Raw genomic sequence first — 8,521 nt, 5'->3', positions numbered from 1 at the left:
GACACCCGGGAGGTTCTGACCTGTATGCGCAGATACCACGCTCAGACATGCTGGTGTGCAGTTTGGATGTTTTTTATTTTAGGTGTTTAGCTTGTTGTTGTTTCAAGGGGAGAGATCTGGGGACGTTTCTTACTCTGCCACGTTTCTTACGTCACTCCTTAATAATCCTATAATTCCATTTCAAAGTAAAAACCTCAATCTCCTACTCTTTTTAGACGATAAGCTTTGGTTACTGTACATTGACTCTACACGCTCTCCTCTTGTCCTAGCGAAGTCAGTCTTGTCTCAGTGGCAGCTGGCAAGCAATGAAGGGTACTTCCACTCGTGTCAACAGGAATACTGGCTAGGCTGGGTCACAAATGCCACATCCTCGGACTCTGAGATCTCAATTCTCTTTATCTTCATTCTCCTGCCTGCACAGCAGTGGCCTTGATGACAAGAACAACCCGGGGAGGTGATGGGAATCCAAAACCTGTAGATTCTTATCTGACGATGATCTGTTCCCCAAGATACATGGGTCTGAATGTTGAGGTGTTTTTGTGCACCCCGATGCTGCACAGCCAGTGGAATATTTGTGCATGTACTTTTAGAGGCAGCATATCCCATGGTGATGGCTGGGTCTCCTCCAGCCCCTATTTATCCAGTCTTATGGATTACCAGTTATGGTTCCCCCGTATTGTTACAAGTGATTTCTGTACATCAGGGCACATGGCTCCTTCATAGGACCTGGGGGAGATATTCCACTCGACTGTACCTGGCATTATCTAAACCGTGGACAAGCACTGGAGGTTGTCACAGCTGCTCCCTCTGTGCCCACAAAAAATCCTGGCATCCAGACCACAAAGTCCAGGGGGCTGTTAGTTGGCTATAACTGTCGTAACAAAGTACTGCCAACAGAATGGCTTAGACAACAGAGGTTCATTTTCCCACAAATGTGGAGTCTAGAAATCTGAGAATAAGTTGTCAGCAGGGTAGGTTTCCTCCGAGGCCTCTCCTTGGCTTGCAGTGGTGGTTTCCCTTCTGTGCATATCTGTGTTCTCTCTTCTTCTAAGGACACCATCCATATTGCTTAAGAATGTACCCTAATGACTTCATTTTAACTTAATATCTCTTTAAAGCTGTTATGTCCAACTGAAGTCACATTTTGAGGTATTGGGGGTTAGAACTTTGACATATAAATTTTGGGGTACACACTCAGCCCATAACAAAGGCTTTGGGTCATAATGCAAATTAAGATAGAAAAGTGGAGAGCTTTTATTCATTCATTCATTCGCAATTACATTGTCCTCTCTAAAACATGAAGTTTGGTTACTAATGAAATATGTTCTTCCTTTCATGCCGTCAGAGCTCAATTCTGCTTTCAAACTGCCTCTCAAAATGAAAAGAACACCCAACATTAAAGGTAATTAAACAAAAAGGTCTTTATTAGTGCAAAAACCAGAAAAACGTGTAGCACAATTCCTGGGTTGGTGATTTTGAAGCTGCAAAGATTTATCACAAGCCTCACATAAGACTAACAATGTTCCCAAGAAACATAGTCTTGCTTCACAAGACACCACCCAGAACTCAGATCAGGTCCTCTGGGCTACACTAGGTCATATCGAAGCCCAGTAAGAGAGCATGGAATGAGGCTCCCTTGTGTGTCCCAATCACCAGTAACTTCCATCAGCAATGAGAGAGCACAGAGGTCAGATTCCCTAAGCATGTGGGGTGGTGACTGATGTACACTGTGGGGACCTGCCAGGCAGCAGAGCAGAGGCAAAATTACTTCTGCCACCGAAACTGGCAATGACTTAAGTCTATCAGGGAAGATCAGAAAACACAGTGCAGCGCCTGAATGTTTTCCAAGTAGCTTGAACACATGGATAATCACCCCACTGTGGACATTCAGACAAGCCAGGTTATGGCTGCCTTGCAAAGGTTCTCCTCCAGTGTAATCATACTAAGCAAAAAAATATCACAGAGTCCCCTATTTGAAAGCCTTTCTGCAGTGTGAACCGAAAGTGTGGAATGACGACAGATGATTGACTAAAGAAACTATGACAGTCGCTACACTCATAAAGGCCTTGTTCCAGTGTGAACTCTGATTTTTATGAGACTGCATCTTTGGTTAAAGAATTATCCATATTCTGCACATTTGTCGTAGCTTGGGCCGCTATAAAATAATATAAACTTGGGGGCCTATAAACAACAGAAATGTATTTCTCCCACTTCTCAAGGCTAGACGTCTGACAGCATGGTCCCCATATGGTCAGGTCGTGTCTAGTGAGAACCTACTTCCTGATTCACAGTGACATCTTCTCTCAAAGGGCCTTAAACAGCAGAAAAGAGCAAGCTCTTGCCTGACTCTTGCAAGGAAACGAATCCCATTCATGAGGGTTCTACCTTCATGACCCATTTACGTTCCAATCACCTCCCAAAGACCTCAACTCGTAATCACATTGGGGGACGGGATTCCAACGTATGAATTTGGGGGAACATAGACATTCAGTTCATAATATCACTCATAAGACCATCACCTAGTGTGTACCTTCTGGTGTTGAATGAGACTAGAGCTTTGGCTAAAAGATTTCCCACATTCGCAGCACTCATAAGGTCTTTCTCCAGTGTGAACTCGCCAATGTTTATTGAGGTTGGACTTGTTACTAAATAACTTCCCACATTCGCTGCACTCATAAGGCCTTACTCCAGTGTGAACTCGCCAATGTTTATTGAGGTTGGACTTGTTACTAAATAACTTCCCACATTCGCTGCACTCATAAGGCCTTTCTCCACTGTGAACTACCTGGTGTTTAATGAGGCTAGAGCTATGGCTAAAGGACCTGCCACATGCACAGCACTCATACGGCCTTTCTCCAGTGTGAATTCTCCCATGGTTATTGAGGTGGGATCTTTGGCTAAAAGATTTCCCACACTGACTGCACTCATAAGGCCTTTCTCCAGTGTGAACTCTTTGGTGTTCTAAGAGAATCGACCTGTAGTTAAAGAATTTCCCACATTCCTTGCACTTATAAGGCCTTTCTGCAGTGTGGACTCTCTGGTGTTTCATGAGGTTAGAGCTATGAGTAAAAGTTTTCCCAAATTCATTACATCATAAGGCCTTTCTCCAGTGTGAACTCTCTGATGGTTACTGAGAGTACAGCTTTTGCTAAAGGACTTCCCACATTCACTGCACTCATGAGGCCTTTCTTCCGAGTGAACTCTCCAATGTCTGTTGAGGCTGTAACTTTGGCTAAAGGCTTTCCCACATTCGCTGCACACGTAACATCTTTCTCTACTGAGGACTCTCTTGTGATGAACAAGTGTGTGTTTGTACCTGAGAACTTTCGTGCATTCTTGAGGGCTGCGATGAGTTTTCTGCCTCGGAAAGGCTGCCAGACACTTGGTTCCAGTGTTCGGATTTTCTTCAGTGTTAGTGGCTTGTACCTGGAGAGGTCCTGAAGTGGCCGGGAAGTGCTTCCCAACCTCCCAGCAGGTAAAGGGCTTCCCAGAAACAGGAGCTCTGCAGTCACTGATCCCGAGAGGCTTCTCTCCAATGTTCTGTATCTGGTGCTGAGGGAGGTCTGCCCCGAAATGTAACTGCTTCCCACGAAGGACAAGCCTGCACAGCTTCCGTCCAGTATGTGTTCCCTGATGCTCAGCCAAGTACAAAATGTCTTTCAACATGGGGGTACACCTCCCACATGGGTGGGCCATCTGGGAAGACAGACCTGCTTCAGAAATCCTGACCTGTGACATTCTTCCTACAGAAATGCTCTGCTCAGGTGCCTCGTCCTCTGCCCCACACCACCAACCTGAAAGAAAAGAAATATGGTAAAGTGCACGCTGTCTGAGGTAGGAGGGGGCAGCCTGCACGCCAGTCTGTGTTTGACACGACCAGGAATAAGTCTGAGGATCGTTTACAGAAGCGAGGAGCTGGGTTCAGGTTGAGGATTCCTTAGTAGCACTTGGCAGTACTGGGCTATGAGGTGACAGAATGTGGGAAGCCTCGTGAAGCAAAGGTGACACCATGCAGTGCAGCACAGGGAGGAGAGGCAGGTTCACAACTCACTTCTCTGTAAACAAATTTTAGCCAGACTTGTCTGCTGGGGGTTGACACCATAACAATGGGTAAAAAAGTACCAGGCTAGAAAGAGCACAAAATGCGGGCGGAATTCAGAGGGGAGCGCAGGGGCTCCTTCTCGTTCTTGTGAGAACGTTCGGCAGGATCCTGTCTGCAGCGGACCCACTACTGCTGTGCAGAAGGGTGTATCCGGGCTCAGGAACAGCCGATGGCACCAGAGCAGCTGGCGCTCGATGACCGTCTACGCGCGCACATCGTGACGGCAGCAGAGGTCAGCGCTGGAGAGCACTGCTGGCTACAAACGAACCGTGCGACGCGGAGGCCAGAGATGTGAGAATCAGCCCGCGGGCCGGACGTTAAGAGGAGAGGCGACATGCAGAACTGTCAGTTGGCGAAGTGTCACGAATGGACATGGAAAGGCAGAAATGGAATGCAGCCTTTGGTTTTGGAACCAAAATCAGAGTCAAACAGAATAGGTTTCTGGTACGGTGGTAACGCCACCCTGACATCACGCCCCCCCGCCCCCAGGGTGCTACTCCTCAGGACCAGGCTCCCTCTGAGCCCATCTTGCTGTGGGCGAACTCACAGCCATTCTGTGGACCACTGAGGACTCCCCGCCGCACCCCCAAGACGAGCAATGACATGGCCCCCGCGTGATGCACGTGCTAAGGGACGGTTAGGAGGTGTGCAGCCAGGAACAACTCAGCACATGACAGACCGAGCAAGAAAACTAACCACTACAGAGCCACTGAGGAGGGTCTACGAGAACATCCCAGTGACAACGTAACGGGAATGAAGTGACAACGTAACAGGAATGGGCGACAACTCTTGGCACAGGCAGGCACGCAGCAAGAAGTAAACCTTGGGCAGGGAGTGGCTTTGGATCTGCACAAACCTGCCTGGCTAAGGGGACAGCAGGCAAGGTGGGATCCACAGCGGTGACCGCAAGACAACTGACGCTGGGATCTTTCATGGGAGGCTTGGGGTAGCGGGTGTTGGGCACGTTCAAGAGAGAGCCGTGCACACACCTCAGCCCAGCCAACCACGCACTTACCCGGGGCCCTGGAGGAGCATGCGGTGCCGGGGTCCCATGTGAAAAGGACAGACTTGTCTCTGGGGTAAAGGGAAGGGCAAAGACCAGCTCAGGGCACAGAGGAGGGTGTGAGGATCTTACCCAGGGAGGTCATAAGTGCCAAGTTCTCCAGCATCACATCTTGGTGCAGGCGTCTCTGAGCCTCATCAAGGAGATCCCATTCCTCCCAGGAGAAGTACACGGCCACGTCCTCAAAGGTCACACTGCCCTGGCATGATGGGGACAGATGAAACCACAAACGGCTCCTTCCTAAGGACCTACAATTCCTCCTCCCATCTAATGGCCCATGCCCATTCTCCCCAGCTCCTCAACTCAGAGGAAAACGCGGGCCCTCGTGCCAATGACAGACACTGCGCTCTCATGAAGAACAAACAGATTTCTGGGCTCTGGGCCCAGCACAGAAGATTCTTCCAGCTCCCAGCGGACTATTCGCCAGTACAGCCAAGATCACGAAAGTGCCAATAGGAGGGACCTGGCGGTGTCAGGCACACTCCCGCTCCAAATGCACACAATACTTAAGAGGACACGCTCAGCGCGACCACATGCCCAAGGCCACCGACACTTCACTGCCCCACTCCATAGCCTCTCCCTGCCCCCCACTTTATAGGTAATAGAATGACCTCCTCCCCCCAGGCAACTGCTGAGGGTGAGATCCTATCGCAGGGTTATGTAGACAGCCAAACATACGACACTGGACACTGGACCGATGACACTAACAGCAGTTTAATCAATCACATATATTCAGACCCGTGGGGTGGGGGTAACACGTGGGGGCTGTACTACGGAAATCAGCGAACAGCCAGGGGCTGTAGAAGTGCGCTTTGCAGTATCGGGAGGGCGAGGCGCCCCTGGGTCCCAGCAGGAGGATGGAACTGGTTGATCTGAGTAAGTCCATGGGCTGGTAGAGGACTAAAACCTAATTTAAAAAAAAAAAAAGGGCGAAAGAGGAAATGGGTCTGGTATCCTTGGTAAAAAGAGATCGCTTCATAGTCAAACTTATCCGAAGGCGCACAGTGCGGGAGGGAACTTGCATTCGGGCCATTTCAGGCCCTCCAGGTTTCAGCAGATGTAAAGGCAGCACGTAACAGCGGGACTGACGCGAGGCCTCACACTACAGCCTGGCAGAAAACAGCCAGAGTGTGCTGGGTGAGTTCAACCGCGATCTCATATTACCACAGACTCCCCACTGCACCCGCTAGGGCCGCAGCTCCAGCCATTTCCACAGAAGTCTCCCTGTCTGACGCGGTCCCTTGCCTCGGGCTTGGCCAGCCAGAATCACGGTGGTCTCAGACGCCCACGCCTCTCCGCCACTTCTGTGCTGCACCTGCCAGCCCTCAGCAGTCCGGACTTCCTGTTTGCCTAAACTCATTCAAAGCTCGGCCCTACTGCTCACCCACCCCACGCCCAGTGACTCTCACAGATGACGGTACGTGCCCTTGACCTGATCCTCCAGGATGGATGAAACCCCCCGGGCCCCATCAAAACTGTCACAAAATTCTGGTGGGCGCATAGCACGGAGAATAAGCACCAGTTCTGGCCTAGGCGTCATCTTGCTTCAATTATTCCTAGGCCTCTGCTTCCACCTCATATCCATTCTTCACTTGGAAGCCCTGGTCACCTGCTAGACTAGCCTGTCCTCCGCGTGTCTTCCCTTCATGGCCACTTAATTGCCTCACCCGTGTTTGTGAAGCCCCAAACATCACCCAGGTACTCAAGCAAGACACCTAGTTCACAGACCCCACCCTCCCCTACCTGGCTCCCTAATAGTTTTGCCACCATAATCTGCAGATTACCATTCCTAAGTGTGACCACAGCTCGCTCACCTGGGTCCACACCAGAACATTTTGGATGTTTCTACGGAGAACCCTTCCCAGATTTGCAGACCTGTGTCCAGCTTCCCAATTCATGCCTCCACTCAGTGGTCTGAGAAACACCTCAGACTCTTAACATGGCCAAAATAAAGCTCTTGGCAGCCTCAGTGAACACATCTCCTACTATAATCTTCCTCAGCTCGGATGATGGCACCTATTCCTACAGATGCCGAACACAGGGATCATCCCCGAATCCTGTATTTCATTCTTTCCCTGTCCACATTAGAAAATCTAGTTGCTCCTTTTTAAAACAAGCATCCAGGATCCAACCATTTTTCCGAAGCCACCATTCCGGTCCATTATGCCTCACCTGGAGTTACTAGTAGCCCGCAGCCCGATCTTACGTTCTCCTGCCACACCGCACAATCTGCAGCCTCCCTACAGCCACATGGAGGCTGGTAAGACCTTTTAACATCGCCTCCCTCCTCTGAGCTAAACCTCCAGTTACCTCCAGAATAGGCGCCCAAGTTCTCAGGCACCCTCGCTGTTGGTTCCCACGTGAAAAAACGAGACCTGAGGCTTCTTGAACACGTCCAGCTCGGTTACCTTTGAGCATCTGCACACCTTGATATCAGTTCCTGGTATGACCCGCCATGCTTTTTGCACTGGTTGCAAAGGGAACACCTCTAAATAAAGCCTGATGTGGACTCACAACTCTAGGCTGGGGCTTTCTCCAAGGTCTCCAAATCCAAGGTCAGGAGGAACGGCCCTTCAGACTCCAAGGTGGATATATAAATGTTAAATCACTATGCTGCAAACATCTGAAACTAATATAATATTTACATCAACTATAATCTAAAATAAAATTTAAAAAAAGACTCCCAGGAACAAACAATCCAGAGAAAATGTGGGTGAAGATCAAGGCCACTGAGGTTCTGGGCCACCCTTCACTTCCCCGTGGGGTTCCATAAGCACTTCTGCAGCCAAGGGAGCCTGTGTGAAGAGAGAAGCCTTAAAGAAATCAGTCCATGGTAGTGTCTGAAGGGCTCATGCCTCCTTGTGACCTTTCCTGGCCCTGGAGCCTGGTGACCTCGCGCTGGCTGTCTAACCTGTGCGCCTCAGCGTTCAGTGTCCAATGACCAGCCGTGTGATCTTAAACAATGATTCGACCAACAACCCAGCGACTCAATGAACCCATTTCACCCCTTTCGTTTGTTCTTCCTTTGAAGGGCCTTTGAGACGTTTTTAGGACACAAATGCAGATCGTGTCCCTTTGTTTAAAACTCTCCGGGGCTTCTAGAGTTATCACGGCAAGGGACAGCCCCAGCCTGCTATTCCACGTGCCACTCGGCCTCACGCTCTCTGTTCCCCGCACATGTAAGACGGACCCCAAGTTCCCGGAGCCTCTGGGCTCGGACACTCCCACGTCTTCACGCGGCCGTCCCTTCTGCCTGTGACACTCTCCCGCAGCCCGTCACCCCGGATGTCGCCCGCCAGAGCCTCACCGGCCCGGACGCCGGGATCCGGGCTGCAGGACGGGAGCGGCGCGCGCAC

At 50.3% G+C, this 8,521-nt stretch overlaps 1 pseudogene; it reads right to left on the bottom strand.

The window, feature by feature from the left end:
* Positions 1-1,396: 1,396 nt before the first annotated feature.
* Positions 1,397-8,495, bottom strand: LOC102891894 (annotated as a pseudogene).
* Between the last annotated feature and the right edge of the window lie 26 nt (positions 8,496-8,521).

This window comes from Pteropus alecto, unplaced genomic scaffold (genome assembly GCF_000325575.1).
Source record: "Pteropus alecto unplaced genomic scaffold, ASM32557v1 scaffold380, whole genome shotgun sequence".
Classification (NCBI taxonomy): domain Eukaryota; kingdom Metazoa; phylum Chordata; class Mammalia; order Chiroptera; family Pteropodidae; genus Pteropus; species Pteropus alecto.
Note: the sequence above shows the minus strand (reverse complement) of the source record. Positions and strands in the feature narration are given on the sequence as shown.